The sequence below is a fragment of the Schistocerca serialis genome, chromosome 9 (genome assembly GCF_023864345.2).
Source record: "Schistocerca serialis cubense isolate TAMUIC-IGC-003099 chromosome 9, iqSchSeri2.2, whole genome shotgun sequence".
Taxonomy (NCBI): domain Eukaryota; kingdom Metazoa; phylum Arthropoda; class Insecta; order Orthoptera; family Acrididae; genus Schistocerca; species Schistocerca serialis.
Window position 1 is genome coordinate 10,385,854 of NC_064646.1, and position 18,720 is coordinate 10,404,573.

General features: G+C 42.3%; 1 non-coding gene across 1 annotated transcript; it reads right to left on the minus strand.

Moving 5' to 3' along the window:
* Window positions 1–9,752: 9,752 nt before the first annotated feature.
* On the minus strand, window positions 9,753–9,827 carry Trnat-ugu (transfer RNA threonine (anticodon UGU)). The gene has a single exon. It is a non-coding gene; the product is annotated as a tRNA-Thr (tRNA).
* Between the last annotated feature and the right edge of the window lie 8,893 nt (window positions 9,828–18,720).

Genomic DNA, 18,720 nt, shown 5'->3' on the forward strand with positions numbered 1-18,720 from the left:
TATCTGTATAAACTGTGTACATCTTGTAACTTTAAAACAATCGAGGCGCTGAGAACCATAAGGGCCTAAAGCACACCGCCGTCGAGCGTACATTGAAGTGATGATCAGAAGCATCGATGAGTCAACTTTCCGTGAATGTTCATATATGCAATGTGGACCTTGTAACGCTCCAAGGACAGAAAACCCCAATTAACAAACTTTGTGGAAACTTAAAGTATGGAAATGAGTCATCTTGACAGTGACGGCAACTATTGACGATAAAATCTACACTGGTAATATTTTAATAAAATCTACACTGGTAATATTTTGATTAACACCTATATCATTCAAATGCTGAGAACAGCAAACAACGAGGGGGGATAAAAGGAAAGGATTATCATAGGTTCTTTATCAAACATCTATAGAATAAATTCAAAATCATATGAACGAAGGTTAAATCCAAGAAAGTAATTCAGTCAAAGATAATATTTACCATGGAAGAGAGTTGTACCCGCATCGAATAGGAAATTCAGTGCGACTACAATGCAACTCGGATATGGAAATGTTCAGTTAGTTAGTTGCTCTTGAGTCGCTCTAGAGTACTTTTGCGATAGTTGTCTGGACGCAAACGCCATTAGATTGTTTCAGTTTTGGAGGGTTGGTAATTCGTGAGGTAGAGACTGAAGTATTGCTCAGTCATTCGACTGATGCAAATTAATCTTTACCGTTCTCAACGCGACGGTATAGTAAGACGAGTGTTAGACTTCAATTGAGTGATATTGGTTTATCGGACTTGGCCTTCGTACTGATGAAAAGTTGCAATAGATCAACGACAGGAAAACAATTCGTAGTCTTGAGTAGGACACAATAAAACGAAGAGACGAAGAAAGACAAGTACGCCGATTAGTTAAAAGTTGTCGTCAGCATCACGATTACTGAACTGAAGTTAATCTTCAATGACACATCGGTGTGCGTGTGTTGTTGGGACAAACGATTAGTTACAGAAAGAACGATAAAATCTGAGTCAAAAGATAAATCTTACGTGTCACCTAACTCATTAAACGGACAATACAACGTGTATTAATGCAAGTTGATTAACTCTTTAAACATTTTAAGTGACTAAGTGAGTACATGAATAATGGGCAGTGAAAAGTGATTAGTTTAAACCAGTATTACGGTGTATTAGAAAAAAAAAACATTTACTCTAACGTAAGTTATCTCTGGAGTTACGTCGGACCGTTGTTAATACACTGCTGGCCACCGTAAATGCAACACCCTGAAGGAAGCATCCGAATCAAGTGAAATTTACACCATGGGTTTGCAGCGATGAGATATGCAACTGATTAGAATTTCAGCGCAGACGCACATCACGCGCGCCTGTGGCGCCACCTCATAGCGCCATTTAAGGCTTGGCGATTTCGACGAGTGTACGTTCGGCACATGTGTTTATCTTGTGGTTGTTTCACAAGACGATCAGTTTTGCCTCGTAGACAACAGCGAACATCTTTTGATCAAGTATCCGAGTTCGACAGAGTAAGGATAGTGGCTTACCGAGATTGTGGATTATCATACAGAGAAATCGCTCGTCATGTTGGACGAAACCAAACAACTGTAATGCGGATATGTGACCGTTGGATGCAGGAGGGTACGACGGACCGACGTGGTCGATCGCATTCACCTCGGTGCACCACTGCACGTGCTGATAGGCAAATTGTGCGCATGGCAGTGACGGATCACTCAGTGACATCCCGAACCAAAGCACAGCACATTGCGTCTGTAACGCATCGTCCAGTGTCTGCGTGTACCATTCGAAGCCGTTTACAGCAGAGTGGTCTGTCCGCAAGACGTCCATTGCTTCGTCTACCATTGAGGCAGAACCACAGACGTCTCCGTCGCCAATGGTGTGATGACAGACGGATGTGGACGGCAGAATGGAATGACGTTGTCTTTACAGACGAGGCACGCATCTGTCTGCAGCACCACGATGGTCGGATTCGAGTGTGGAGACACCGTGGAGAGAGGATGCTGGACAGCTGCATTATGCACCGCCACACTGGTCTTGCACCGGGTATTATGGTATGGGGCGGTATTGGATATTACTCTCGCACGCCTCTAGTACGCATTGCCGGTACTTTAAATAGCCGGCGCTACATATCCGAGGTGCTGGAGCCAGTTGTCCTTCCTTACCTTCAGGGCTCGGCCACAGCCATATTTCAACAGGATAATGCGCGACCACACGTGGCACGCATTGTCCAAAGGTCCTTCGTCAATAACCAGAGTGAATTGCTTCCCTGGCCGGCTCGCTCTCCGGACCTTTCGCCGATAGAAAACATGTGGTCCATGGTTGCTCAACGAGTGACCCAGATTACATCCCCAGCTGCCACACCAGATGATCTTTGGCAACGTGTGGAAGCTGCTTGGGCTGCTGTACCCCAGGAACACATCCAACGTCTCTTTGACTCAATGCTGAGACGTGTGGCAGCGGTGATCTCCAACAATGGCGGTTACTCTGGCTACTGATTCTGGCAGGAACCACATGTCACAGACGTCTGTAAACGTAATAATTTTATACTTGGTCAACATGTTATCTACAAAATAAATTTTGTTGTGCTACCTCCTGTCTTTCTTGGTGTTGCATTTACGGTGGCCAGCAGTGTAACTTGACGTAGCAACGGCATAGCAACGGAATAGTAGACATCAAAATGATGAAATCAAGAATCAAGATTTTATTTCATCACGGAACTAACCGGGCATAAAAATAAACGATTGCACTTTACCAGTTCGCACAAGCTGAGAAGACAGTTGCGGACAGATAACAGAATATTTCTAAACCACGCGAGGAGTTGTGTTCTTACGAGAGTTACAGGTGCTTTTCCCACGTCACACAGACGGGGACGAACATCGTTACAAGTCGCGTTTCCTCCTGACGAGTGAAGAAGGAGGGAAGTAACGTCACAAGCTACAGCACAGATAAATCTGAATCATCAGAAGAACAACAACTGTCAGAAGCATGAATAAATGCTACAAACTCCGAATCGAGGATAATATGCTTTATGCTCTTATGTCTCTCTTAGTGCCTCAATTGTATTTTTATTCAAACCCTACTTAAGTAGCAAAAGTGAAGGGGAATTCCATTTGGTAGTGAAAAGTGGTCAGAGACAGAGAAAAGGAAAAATAACACTCAACTGAAGTGGAATCTGGTTTTCTAATGTTATACCTGGATGTCTCCGCTCAGCAAGCTAATATGCCAAGTTGCGTGGATCAGTTACCGGTCCGCCGTACTATCCTCGTTCCATGTCAGAAACATGGTTAAGGAGTTTTCCCTCTTGCTCTTGGCTGAACACACAACTGATGTACCCAACAATCTTCTTGTCTTAAATAGCATCATGCTTTTTTAAAAGGACTCTTCTTTCAAGTGTGAGTCTCGATGAACTGAAAAGTTTGGTTGCTGTAGCGAACTGCATCTCTTCTTTTCCTTCAGCATCCAACGTCTATTGCACAGCTTCGGAATCCCATGACTGTTGCAGTGATTTCCTTAAATAATTTGATACCATCTTAACATTGCTTTTCATCAAGTAGTTAATACAGTAATGCCTTAGTAAACTTTTTTTATGAAACATACTTGTCTTATCGCTTCGGCTGTCGTGAAACAAGGTAGATACAATACGAAAAATATGGCCACTTGACCACTTTACCCCGTCGGGCGACTAGCCGCTATGTTCGAATGTGCACCATTACGCTAAATGTTGTATGAATAAGAAATTATTTAACCTAGGCAATTCATACATAAGTGGTTTCGAAAGCCAAAAGATAAAGCTTTATCAGAATTATTACAATTACCGTCATAATATATACATATTTTTAAGATACGTAAATGAATTTGTAACTAGCCTTATGTCAAATGTAGAGAAAATACAGACTATTTTACCACAGAGGAGCACGGGCAACTATCGCCAGGAAACTCGCTGACGAAAACAAAGAAGTCTCTTCGAATAGTTATAAATGTTCGGCAGTAGGCTGCAGCAATCTCCAAGAGAATAAAACGGAGTGGCCATTTTCCGCAAGCTGGCCATTACAGATGTCCTTACGCTACTACTGGATGTGTTTTGCCGTTGCTTTCGTCCGACATATTATGAAATGACAAGTGGCTGTCTGAGTCGTGTGCATCGCTGTGACGAATGCTTGTACAGTGTAGAGTTGTCACAATCATGCAGAGTATCTTCGCAGACGTGTGACTGTCTCGAAGAATATTTCACTTATTGAATCCAGACCCTTATAAGCAGATGTTCCACAGGAACGAAAGTAACATCGCGTGTACCTCAAGGGAGCGTAGTAGGACATCCAATGCTTCCAAGAGACATGATAAGCAGCTCTCTAACTATCGTCCACTGACGCTGCTATTTTGCACAGGAACGTATCATCATTTGGATGATCGTAAGGAAATTCAGGAGGGCTTGGACAAAATTACCGCTTGGTGTATTAAATGGCAGCTCTCTTTATATGAGGAAAATTGTGAGAGAATATCTACAACAAAAATTTCAAGATTAGTGATAAATATTAAGTGTACCAGAGTGTACAGACTGTGGAAGGGCTGGCCGAGTATGTGGTTATCCTTAACAACTTTTATTAAAACCAAATAAACCACACAATAATTCTCAGGCGGAGTGCCTTAAATAAATACAATCTAGCTTATTTACAAAAAATAATAAAAATACTAAATAAAATTTAGCTGCTCGCGCACACACGCCCAAATAATTCTCATGGTAAGTGCCTTGAATAAAAATAATTCAGATTCAGTTTCTTAAAGCGCTTGCTAACGACTCTGTAAACAGTTGCAGTATTTACATTATGCGACTAGTTGCAAACCTTAGAGATTCATTTTCAAGTCAGGCCTACTGAGCCTGCACTGGCAGTGCCTGATCTTAATAGCAAACATCAAAGTGCCAACACATGCTTTATAAACGTTTGCAGAATGACTGCCACAATCCACACGTACCTCTTACCAAGTCAAAATTTTGACTTGGCAAGAGGTGCGTGTGGATTGTGGCATTCATTCTGCAAACATTTATAAAACAAGTGTTGCCACTTTGATGTTTGTCATTACGACCAGGCACTGTCAGAGCAGCCTCAGTAGGTCAGATTTGAAAATGAATCTCTAAGGTTTGCAACTAGTGGCATAATATAAATACTGCAACTGTTTACATAGTCGTTAGCAAGCGCTTTAAGGAATTTATTGAAGTTGCTGGTTCGCTGTCAACAAAATGTTGAAACTGAAAAAAAGTTTCAATTTATTTACCAAAATTAAAACTTAATTTAACTGCTCAGGCACAGTGGTCACATAATTCTTAGGCGCAGTGCTTAAATACAGAACAATTTAGTTTAAGTTTAATTACAAAAAAAATTAAGTGCCCTGGCACAACGGCCACTATAACAAGAAGAGCAAGAACAGTAAAACAATGGGTATTCCCCTCCCATTTTTAAGAACTTCAGTTCAAGTGATTACATTTACAAACACGGTGGTTTCCTTCAGCAACTGGTGTACAAGAAAAAGTTGTCTTCTCTCCAGATTCCTCCTGGGTTGCTGACAGTTGCTCGGGACTCCCGCCGGCATGCCGTGCAGTAACACCCTGCCACACCCGGTAAGACTTGCAAATGTCAACGGAGGAGAAACCGTTGCATTCTGTCACCAGCGTTCACGGCCTGCCGCCTATGTAAATGTTGACTAGGACTGTTGATATTTTTAAAAATATGGGGCATCCAATACACGACGCTTCAAAGAACATCATTATCGGTCCTCGATATATCGAAAAATGTCGTTGTATCGACGGAATAACATCGACGTATCGGCCTATAAAAATACTGGCTGCACGAAAACATGCTGCCGGTTTTAGATCTGTATATTAAAGTATTGATTTATTGTTAGATACTGTGTACATCAATAAGCTAGCAGCCTGGTTATCCCCCTTAGAAAAAACAATTGTTAAGTCAGTTCAAGGCGTACAGACGCAATGTACTGAGCTGAGTACCGAAGTAGGCAGGAAATCAATGCAGCGTTACGCGAAGTTGATAACTGTATGGTTAACGTACCTCAAGTTATCATAGATAATGGATTGAGCGTACGCAACTTTCAAGATTACGATCCGAAACAAGGTATCCCTGTAGTTGCCTTTACTAAGCAATTTAAACACGCGTTTCCAAGACATTATACGGAACGTGCGAAAATTGATACGTGCATTAGCCACATGAAAGGCGAAGCACGTATCTGGGGCATCGGTGTTTCACAAAATTATTCAAAGTACAAAGAATTTGATTCTGCATTCTTGAGTAAATTTTGGTCGCGAGAAAAACAATGGGATGTAAAATCAAAGATTCTTACTCCGCCGAACTATGCAAGACATTATGGAACAATACGTGAATACATGCAGAAATTTTGTAACGACAATGCCTGTCTTGATGATCCGGTCAAGGAAGAGGAATTGATGTTAATTTTGATACAGAAGCTACCATTCGCGGTACGTCAAAAGTTAACGGTCACTCCAAAATCGAACATGGATCAGACCTGCCTAATGATCGATGGGATTGATGTTTTTCACCATGAACGCGAACAGTGCGAGAGAAATAATGACGATCGTCATTTGCTAACAATGGTAACTGGATGTAAGTGGCACACAATAAATGGTGTACGATCGGTCCGTCGGCTGGTTTCGTCACATATCGGATTTGTCTGGATCACTTCATGTAGATTTCCCTGATTTTTTTTTCATTTCTATAGACGCCAGCGACCTATCAGTTGAAGTGGCAAAATTGCATGGTGAAGTTAAACGTTGCAGTTGCTATTGGTAACACCGAGCGCCGATTACATCAGCATTTCCCCTGATCGTCTCCGCCTGTCTCCAACCGCAAAGACCAGTCTTGTCATTCGGATTTTTGTCCTCCATTTTCAAAACGTCTCTGAGCACTATGAGACTTAACATCTGAGGTCATCAGTCCCCTAGAACTTAGAGCTACTTAAACCTAACTAACGTAAGGACAGCACACACATCCATGCCCCAGGCAGGATTCGAACCTGCGACCGTAGCGGTCGCGCGGTTCCAGACTGTAGCGCCTAGAACCGCTCAGCCACCCCGGCCGGCCTATTGCGTAGAGTTATCGATGCTAACAGACAAGCAAAACTGCGTGAAATAACCGCTGTAATCAATGTGGGACGTAGTGCCTAGGCGCTACAGTCTGGAACCGCGCGACCACTACGGTCGCAGGTTCGAATCCTGCCTCGGGCATGGATGTGTGTGATGTCCTTAGGTTAGTTAGGTTTAAGTAGTTCTAAGTTCTAGGGGACTGATGACCACAGCGGTTAAGTCCCATAGTGCTCAGAGCCATTTAAACCATTTTTGTAGCGCCTAGAACCGCTCGGTCACCCCGGCCGGCTCCTCCTTTTTGGCAACTGTTTCTGAAGAATGACGATATGAATAAATAGCATAGTAGTTGCGTTAATTTTTTTTTAATATCGGAGTTCTTCATTGGGCCACCTACACTTGCTTACACAGTCAAAGAGAAAGACGGAATATCATTATAGTTCCAAAAGTAGTAAGATTCCTTCACACAGCGAAAGTAAAGTTATGTTCTGCTACAATTTCAAAAGAAAAATTTTAAATATTTACCAAAAATTGCGAAAAAATAAAATAAAAATATTGGCACTCGATATTGTCATGTCGATATCAATATATCGATGTTAAGTGTACCACGAATAAATATCGATACTTTCGGAAAGTACCGATATTTTATCAAAAGCCCTAACGTTGACCGTACCAACTCGGCGCCAAAACTTGTTCTCTTCGCGAATGGCGCGCTGCTTCAGTGTGCGCGCGCCCTCTATCGCCCAGAAGCCGCTCAGCACGAACGCCGCGAAGTTCAAAGTTGCGCAGCTGGCAGCCGCGGATTGGTACGTCTTCATAACGGCACCCTAAGAAGCGATATGAAACTGGACGATCACGTAGAATCAGTATTATGAAAGCGGAGTGGAAGGCTAGTGGAAGACATAGAGTTGTTGGAAGCGTTCAGGTAAAGTGCAAGGCATCTGTAAAGGAAATCACATTTAAGCCTATAACGCGATCGGTTCTATTGTTCCAGTATCTGGAGCTATTATCAGATAGGAATGACAAAAAATACTGAACGCACTTAGAGACGAGTTGCTATGGTCGTAACGGGTCGGTATGGCCCATAAGGAAGTGTAGCAGGAATGCTCGGGCAACTTTGATCGAAATTCTTGCAACGAAGACGAGGAAGTTAAGCAAATTTAGAGAACACGTACTTCAAGGAGCCTGTGTAACTATTATGCTGCTACAATTTTACATCTCGCTTAGTAAACACGAGAATAACAAAAGAGCGATTAGCGGGCGCACAGAGGAAGAAAGTGATATCTCCCTCGCTCAGTACGCAAATGGAATAGGAAGGAAAATCGATGATATCAGATGATGTGCCATGCGTGTGAACTTGACTGTGGTTCGTGGAGTACATATCTGAAAACCCGTTTTTGGTTAGATCACATTCTTAGTAGTTAAAACTACATTGTACTGAATAGCTGTGTTACAACTAGAATTTATTGTTGGCCGAGAAAGAATGTTAGCTATAATTGGTTTTAACTAGACAAAACGCGTTTCGACAAAATGCCTCGGTTAAAACTGTTTCCACTCAGGTCAAGGTTCATTTAGCTTACACGTGACGCATTAGCACGATTCTGATTGGTCGAGCGCCGTCGCCTGACTCGGTGTGGACAACTCGATCGACACGCCGCCCACATACGCGCACACGCTCAGTCTTCCACTAAGCAAGTATAGAGCGACTCGTGCGCGTTTCTCATCGCAGATCTAAATCGAGAAACGTGAACGAAAGAAGACTTTTTAAAAACGATATTATAGGTCGATGAACACGAAAAAAAAGAACACGACTACAATGTGATGAAGAAATTTTCTATAAATTAGTGGACGAACTTGAAGAAGCACAATTAGCTGAAAAGAAAGACACAGAAACAATACCGGAGATTAGATCGATTCAAGGTTATTCATATTTGAGGGACGCGAAAGTTAGTGTCAAAGAAAAAGAGCCTATGAAGTACTACTTACACGTAGACGAAATTTTCGATATTATGGAAGCAGCTCATGAGGCCGTTGGTCGCGGAGGTTGAGACAGACTAAAAATTTAAACTTCACGAAAATATGCGAACAGCAGAGACAATCAATATTTATCTGCCGATGTGTAAACTTTGTCAGCGTAAAAAGAGTATGAAGAAAAAGGGGCTTGTATCGAAACCTATACTTCATTCACAAATGTACAGTAATTGCCAATTTTATCCGATCGACATGCGAACCCTTGTAGATCGTGGATTTAAGTTTATACTCATGTATCAGGACCACTTGACAAAATTTGTTTTCTTACGTGTAATGTAAAGCAAAAGAGCCATGGAAGTGGTACATCAATTAACAAACGTAATACAATATTAATGTATTTTTAATATATGATTATTTTTATCTGACTTTTTTTAAATTAATCCTGTCGACTTGACTCTGTGATATTCCTTAAAATGTTCATTTTGTATTAGATTACACTGAGTTAAACAATACAGATTTTTAACTATATATGACAGTAGTATCTGTTCCCGAAAGAACAGTTACCGTGGATGACCATGCAGCTTTGCTAGAAATGAAATGATAATTAAATGGACACCCTAGCTGCAAGCAGGCGTTGATATACTTCATTGGGGACATGTTGAAAATGTGTGCCCCGACCGGGACTCGAAGCCGGGATCTCCTGCTTACAAGGCAAACGCTCTATCCATCTGAGCCACCGCGGGCACAGCGGATAGTGCGTCTGCAGGGACTTATCCCTTTCAACATGTCCCCAATGAAGTATATCAACACCTGCTTGCAGCTAGGGTGTCCATTTAGTTATCATTTCATTTCTAGCAAAGCTGCATGGTCGTCCACGGTAACTGTTCTTTCGGGAACAGATACTACCGTCATATATAGTTAAAAATATGGCTTCCCGGCCATTGACCTTCTTGTGCTAACGCACACGCTATGCCCGAACTCGTACGGGACTTGGTGGATTAATCTGCCACGAGTAATGAGTATGATGGGCAAAAATCTATTAGGCGCACTACGAATGTAGTGGTGTGGACATGTTGGGAATGTGGATCTCACGGGGAGCGTGCAAGGGATAAGTCTCTGCAGACGCACCATCCTCTGTGCACGCGGTGGCTCAGATGGATAGAGCGTCTGCCACGTAAGCAGGAGATCCCGGGTTCGAGTCCCGGACGGGGCACACGTTTTCAACATGTCCCCTATGAAGTATATCAACTCCTGCTTGCAGCTAGGGTGTCCATTTAATTATCATTTCAATACAGATTTATTAAAATCCCAACCAACACTTAACTGCTTTTGACTGCATTGTTTCTACAATAAAATTTCTCTAGATAAAACTAGTTTTTCTACTGTAAAAAGTTAAAACTAGTTTTTTCTAAAATTGAAACATATATATAGCAATAAATTCCAGTTATAGCTAGCAGTAACATATGCAGTCACTATAAACTACACTACTGGCCATTAAAATTGCTACATTAAAAAGAAATGCAGATGATAAACGGGTATTCATTGCACAAATATACTATACTAGAACTGACATGTGATTACATTTTCACGCAATCTGGGTGCAGAGATCCTGAGAAATCAGTACCCAGAACAACCACCTCTGGCCGTAATAACGGCCTTGATACGCCTGGGCATTGAGTCAAACAGAGCTTGGATGACGTGTACAGGTACAGCTGCACATGCAGTTGCAACACGATAACACAGTTCATCAAGAGTAGTGGTTCAAATGGCTCTGAGCACTATGGGACTTAACATCTATGGTCATCAGTCCCCTAGAACTTAGAACTACTTAAACCTAACTAACCTAAGGACGTCACACAACACCCAGTCTCAAGAGTAGTGACTGGCGTATTGTGACCAGCTAGTTGCTCGGCCACCATTGACCAAACGCTTTCAATTGGTGAGAGATCTGGAAAATCTGCTGGCCAGAGCAGCAGTCGAACATTTTCTGTATCCAGAAGGGCCCGTACAGGGCCTGCAACATGCGGTCGTGCATTATCCTGCTGAAATGTAGGGTTTCGCAGGGATCGAATGAAGGGTACAGCCAGGGGTCGTCACACATCTGAAATGTAACGTCCACTGTTCAAAGTGGCATCAATGCGAACAAGAGGTGACCGAGACGTGTCACCAATGGCACCCCATACCATCACTGCGGGTGATACGCCAGTATGGCGATGACGAATACACGCTTCCAATATGCATTCACCGCGATGTCGCCAAACACGGATGCGACCATCGTCATGCTGTAAACAGAATTGGATTCATCCTAAAAAATTACGTTATACCATTCGTGCACCCAGGTTCGTCGTTGAGTACACCATCGCAGGCGGTCCTCTCTGTGATGCAGCGTCAAGGGTAACCGCAGCCATGGTCTCCGAGCTGATAGTCCATGCTGCTGTAAACGTCGTCGAACAGTTCGTGCACATGGTTGTTGTCTTGCAGACGTCCCCATCTGTTGACTCAGGGATCGAGACGTGGCTGCACGATCCGTTACAGCCATGCGGATAAGATGCCTGTGATCTCGACTGCTAGTGATACGAGGCCGTTGGGATCCAGCAGGGCGATCCGTATTACCCTCCTGAACTCACCGATTCCATATTCTGCTAACAGTCGTTCGATCTCGACCAACGCGAGCAGAAATGTCGCGATACGATAAGCCGCAATCGCGATAGGCTACAATCCGACCTTTATCAAAGTCTGAAACGTGATGGTACGCATTTCTCCTCCTTACACGAGGCATCACAACAACGTTTTACCAGGCAACGCCGGTCATCTGCTGTTTGTGTATGAGAAATCGGTTGGAAACTTTCTTCACGTCAGCAAGTTGTAGGTGTCGCCACCGGCGCCAACCTTGTGTGAATTCTCTGCAAAGATAATCATTTGCATATCACAGCATCTTCTTCCTGTCGGTTAAAGTTCGCGTCTGTAGCACGTCATCTTCGTGGTGTAGCAATTTTAATGGCCAGTAGTGTAATACCCAGGGCACCATTATGTATCGCGGTGACTTCAAATTAATTACTGTCTATGAAAAAAAGTGTCATTTCTGTTATTCTCAATGCGCATTTGTTCCAGTTGTGTTCTGCAATATAGTTATGGTCTAAGTTTCATCGAGCTGATTTTGCTTGGCAGCGACATGCCTTGTGTAAGGCACTTTCGTCGTTGAGTGCATGCATATTCGCGACCGATCTGAGATAAAATAAGCAAGTACGATGGTAGAGGTTTTGAGCCCTGCGCCACACCTGGTGGACTGAGCTTGGGTGCGTTCGCGTGCCCGCTGCAACGGCGCGTCCAGCCGTGAAAACACCCGGCCCGCCCCTGCAAGCGTCCACGTAGGCTTCCGGGCGCACGCAACCGCCACGCTGCGCAGTGACCGCTCAACCGTGTGCAGCTCATACAAATACATACAGGCAGTCCCGTCACATGCCCGGCGTCGCTCTGATGACGAATCACTCTTCTCCCCTCCCACTCGTTGTACAGCTCCAGTGTTATACTCTGGCTATATACCTCCGTCTGTACTCCGCAAGCCACCTTTGAGCCCTCTTCACACGGGACCAGAAACCGTTCTCGGTCGAGAAACTGGCCGAGTTTTGTGACGTCACAGCGTGGATTTCACGTTCCGACGCATTCCGGAGCGTGAAAGGCTGCATAAGACAAGTTTGAGTTTCGCTTCGTGGAGAGGAACGGAGTGAATACGATGCAATACCGCGTTCTACATCCCAAACTATTAGTAGCAGATTGAGGATCTCCCGAAAATGGGTCGTTACTGGTAAGATTAAGAAAAGGCAAACCTACGTTTCTAGCATTTGCAGACTTAGAGAAAGCTATTGACAATGTTGACTGGAATACTCAAATTCTAAAGATGGCAGGGGTAAAATACAGGGAGCGAAAGGCTATTTACAATTTGTACAGAAACCAGATGGCAGTTATAAGAGTCGACGGACATGAAAGGGAAGCAGTGGTTGGGAAGGGAGTGAGACAGGGTTGTAGCCTCTCCCCGATGTTATTCAATACGTATATTGAGCAAGCAGTAAAGGAAACAAAAGAGAAATTCGGAATAGTTATTAAAATCCATGGAGAAGAAATAAAAACTTTGAGGTTCGCCGATGACATTGTAATTCTGTCAAAGATAGCAAAGGACTTGGAAGAGCAGTTGAACGGAATGGACAGTGTCTTGAAAGGAGGGTATAAGATTAACATCAACAAAAGCAAAACGACGATAGTGGAATGTAGTCGAATTAAGTCGGGTGATGCTGAGGGAATTAGATTAGGAAATGAGGCGCTTAAAGTAGTAAATGAGACTTGCTATTTGGGCAGCAAAATAACTGATGATGGTCGAAGTAGAGAGGATATAAAATGTAGACTGGCAATGGCAAGGAAAGCGTTCCGGAAGAAGAGAAATTTGTTAACATCCAGTATAGATTGAAGTGTCGGAAAGTCGTTTCTGAAAGTATTTGTATGGAGTATAGCCATGTATGGAAGTGAAACGTGGCCGATAAATAGTTTGGACAAGAAGAGAATAGAAGCTTTCGAAATGTGGTGCTACAGAAGAATGCTGAAGATTAGATGGATAGATCACCTAACTAATGATGAAGTATTGAATAGAATTGGGGAGATGAGGAGTTTGTGGCACAACTTGACAAAAGGAAGGGACCGGTTAGTAGGACATGTTCTGAGGCATCAAGGGATCACCAATTTAGTATTGGAGGACAGCATAGAGGGTAAAAATCGTGGAGGGAGACCAAGAGGTGAATACACTAAGCAGATTCAGAAGGATGTAGGCTGCAGTAGGTACTGGGAGATGAAGTTTGCGCAGGATAGAGTAGCATGGAGAGCTGCATCAAACCAGTCTCAGGACTGAAGACCACAACAACAACAACACTGGAACGATTTGCTGAAACAGAATGACGGGGAATACCATACTGGCGAATAAAGAATTTCCGTGTTCTAACTTTCATGTTACGAAAGTATTCATTTTCAGGGCAAGTCATCGTATCTCAGTTTCATTTTTACTTCTCCAGCGTAGCAAGTTCATTTTATTACGATAGAAATTAAAGATGATATCCTTTGTGATCTGTAGCAAAAGAAGGATATAGTTTTTGCTCTTTGGACGTTCACCTGACTTCTTCGTTGTGGAGTCGAAGAAGTGCCAGAGAGATCAGTTTTGCGCTCACCGCTCAAAATGAACGCTTTTCTGTCGAACTTCACCACTCGTAATTAGCTGCCATTACAAGAGGCATAATTATCTGAATAATCCAGAGGAAAATGAATCTAAAAGTCAAATGTATTTATCACTGTGTAGGAGTGCACGTTTGTTACTCCGATAATTACATACTCAAATAAAAGGAAAGTTAAAGGAAATTCTTCTTTCGATACTTCTCTGTGTGTAGTAATCAACCCAGAGTATTAAGTTCACAGATTAATCTGCTTTGTAACACTGGAAGCAAATAATTATTGTTCTCATATCACAAATCTCTCTGTATACGAAGATGCTACACGGTCTAGGGCGCTGTGGTCATGGACTGTGCGGCTGATCCCGGCGGAGGTTCGAGTCCTCCCTCGGGCATGGGTGTGTGTGTTTGTCCTTAGGATAATTTAGATTAAGTAGTGTGTAAGCTTAGGGAATGATGACTTTAGCAGTTAAGACCCATAAGATTTCACACACATCTGAACATTTGAAGATGCTACACGGTAAAGAATAATTTAATATTTAGGAGAGACATTTTCTTCTTTGATTAACATTTTATGTTTTTAGGGAAATGTAAGAAACGAAACACCGAAGATCTTTCACAAACACGTTCCTCGCACGATTTGATATAATTAAATGTCAATTCATAACAATTCGGCGTTTAAAGGCTTCCATTTTCTTTATTTTATTAACATTTTATCTTTTTGATTTTAGGGAAATGTAATAAACGAAACACTGAAGATCTTTCACAAACACGTTCCTCGCACGATTTGATATAATTAAATGTCAGTTCATAACAATTCGGCGTTTATAGCCTTCGGGCGACCTCGAAATAACAGACAATGTCTTACGTTATAGAACTTCAGCCTAGTGTAGTGGACACATGTCCTGAGTAACAAAATCCAGCTACAACAAATATCTTTTTAATCGGTTCCATTAAATTTCGGGAATGCAGCCGCAGAATTTATGCGGCTGCATTCCCGAAATTTAATGGAGCAGTCTTTGCGCCGCGAATACCTGAAGATTCACATCTTTTTAATCATCTACGCGTTTCTAAAATGTTCTGGAACTTTCTTATTAATCGAATTATATTATGTAATACGCGATGTTACGTCAATATAACAGCTCTCTTTGTCTCAGGAGTGAGTCTACTAGATTTTGTGAACATGCCACGGACGTAGAACAATGAAATGGAAGATTGCTTCTACGTCACTGCGTGATTCTATCGCTGTCCAGTATTTATTTATTCATCTAAAAAATACTTTCAAGATTTCGAATAGATGCACTGATACAGTAACAGTGACCTAAAGGTTTAACTAAAAGGTGTGAATGATCAAGTAATTTTTATCTCAAGTGTAATACTATTGTAAATTTGTGTCGCACTGTTTGCAGTGGAACTTTTATAAGCTGTGTGCTCACTAACTGAACATAGAAGTCTCTTTTTTTTTCTTACAACATGTTCATGGTGATTGAAGTTTTTATTTACGTATGCTACAGACAGAAAAACATGACCAGTTTAAGGATAAGGAAGGAAACGTGCGTTGTAGTAGAGCTAAAATAGCAATTTTACGCACGTCCATTTCATAATTAAGTTGTATGATTTGCGAGCCATATACAAGCAGCAACTGTCGCAGGAGAGTGCTGCGCTCGTTAATCACAATGAGGGGCACGTTCCGTGTGATGTGTTAGCTCTTTTCTAAGCGTGCGCCAACCACGATGTAAACCACGTTAGGCATGCTTCGTGGCGAGAAACACGTCCCTTCTGAGGACGGCTTAATGGTACCCCTTCTCCGTTTCATTCGCGAATGGTGCAGGTGAAGAACGGTCGTCGACAAACTTCCTTATGAGCTCTGATTTCTCTGATTTTTTCGTTGCAGTCATTTTGCGAGACATATGTGGGAGAAGGTAATATGTTCCACATCTCCATCTACATTACTACTCTGCAAATACACATAAGCGCCTGGCAGAAGGTTCTTCGAACCACCTTCACAATAATTCTCTATCATTCCAATCTCGAACAGAAAACGAACACCCATATCTTTCGGTGCGAGCTCTGACATCTCTTATTTCATTATGATCATCGTCTCTCGCAATTTAGGTCGGCGTCAACAAAATATTTTCGCACTCGAAGGAGAAAGTTGGTGATTGAAATTTCGTGAGAAGATTCCGCCGCAACGAGAAACGCCTTTGTTTTAATAATGTCCATGCCTAATCCTGTATCATGTCCATGACATTCTCTCACCTTTTTCTGGATAATATAAAACCTGGTGCTCTTCTTTGAACTTTCTCGATGTACTCTGTCAATTTTATCTGGGAAGGATCCCAGAGCGCGCAGCAGTCTCCAAAAGAGGACGGACATGAGTAGTGGAGGCAGTCCCTTTAGTACTTTTGTCGCATCTTCTAAGTGTTCTGCCAATGAATCGCATTGCTTAGTTTGCCTGCTCCACAACATTTCCTGTGTGTTCTTTCCAATTTACTTTATTCTTAATTGTAATTCTTAGGCTGTTGTTGATGTTATGGTCTTCAGTCCAGAGACTGGTTTGATGCAGCTCTCCATGCTAATCTATCCTGTGTACGTTTCTTCATCTCCCAGAACCTACTGCAACCTACATCCTTCTGAATCTGTTTAGTGTATTCATCTCTTGGTCTCCCTTTACGATTTTTACCCTGCACGCTGCCCTCCAATACTAAATTGGTCATCCCTTGATGCCTCAGAATATGCCCTACCAACCGATCCCTTCTTCCAGTCAAGTTGTGCCACAGATTTCTTTTCTCTCCAATTCTATTCAATACCTCCTCATTAGTTATGTGATCTACCCATCTAATCTTCAGCATTCTTCTGTAGCACCACATTTCGAAAGCTTCTATTCCCTTCTTGTCGAAACTATTTATCGTCCAAGTTTCACTTCCATACATGGCTACACTCCATATAAATACTTTCAGAAACGACTTCCTGACACTTCAATCTATACTGGATGTTAACAAATTTCTCTTCTTCAGAAACGCTTTCCTTGCCATTGCCAGTCTACATTTTATATCCTCTCTACCTCGACCATCATCTGTTATTTTGCTCCCCAAATAGCAAGTCTCATTTACTACTTTAAGCGCCTCATTTCCTAATCTAATTCCCTCAGCATCACCCGACTTAATTCGACTACATTCCATTATCCTCGTTTTGCTTTTGTTGATGTTCATCTTATATCCTCCTTTCAAGACACAGTCCATTCCGTTCAGCTGCTCTTCCAGGTCCTTGGCTATCTCTGACAGAATTACAATGTCATCGGCGAACCTCAAAGTTTTTATTTCTTCTCCATGGATTTTAATTCCTACTCCGAATTTTTCTTTTGTTTCCTTTACTACTTGCTCAATATACAGATTGAATAACATCGGGGAGAGGCTACAATCCTGTCTCACTCCCTTCCCAACCACTGCTTCCCTTTCATGCCCCTTGACTCTTATAACTGCCATCTGGTTTCTGTACAAATAGTAGATAGCCCTTCGTTCCGTGTATTTTACCACTGCCACCTTCAGAATTTGATAGAGTATTCCAGTGAACATTGTCAAAAGCTTTCTCTAAGTCTACAAACGCTAGAAACGTAGGTTTGCCTTTCCTAAATCTACTTTCTACGATAAGTCGTAGGGTAAGTATTGCCTCACGTGTTCCAACATTTCCACGGAATCCAAACTGATCTTCCCCAAGGTCGGCCTCTACCAGTTTTTCCATTAGTCTGTAAAGAATTCGTGTTAGTATTTTGCAGCCGTGGCTTATTAAACTGATAGTTCGGTAATTTTCACATCTGTCAACACCTGCTTTCTTTGGGATTGGAATTATTATATTCTTCTTGAATTCTGAGAGTATTTCGCCTGTCTCATACATCTTGCTCACTAAATGGTAGAGTTTTGTTAGGCCTGGCTCCCGGGGCCTTGTTTCGACTTAGGTATTTAGTTGAATTTACGGCCTTTAGATTTGATTAATTTATTGCGTAACGGAAGTTTAACGGATTCCTTTTAGTACTCATCTGGATGACCTCACACTTTTCATTATTTAGGCTCGATTGCCAATTTTCGCATCGTACAGATATCTTTCCTAAATCGTTTTGCAATTTATTTTGATCTTCTGATGACTTTACTAGACGATAAACGACAGCATCAACTGCAACCAACCTATGACGGCTGCTCAGATTGTCTCCCAAATCGTTTATATAGATAAGGAACAGCAAAGGGCCTATAACACTACCTTGGGGAACGCCAGGAATCAGTTCTGTTTTACTCGATGACTTTCCGTCAATTACTACGAACTGTGACCTCTCTGACACGAAATCACGAATCCAGTCGCATAACTGAGACGATATTCCATAAGCACGCCATCTGATCACAATCCGCTTGTGAGCCACAGCGTCAAAAGCCTTCTGT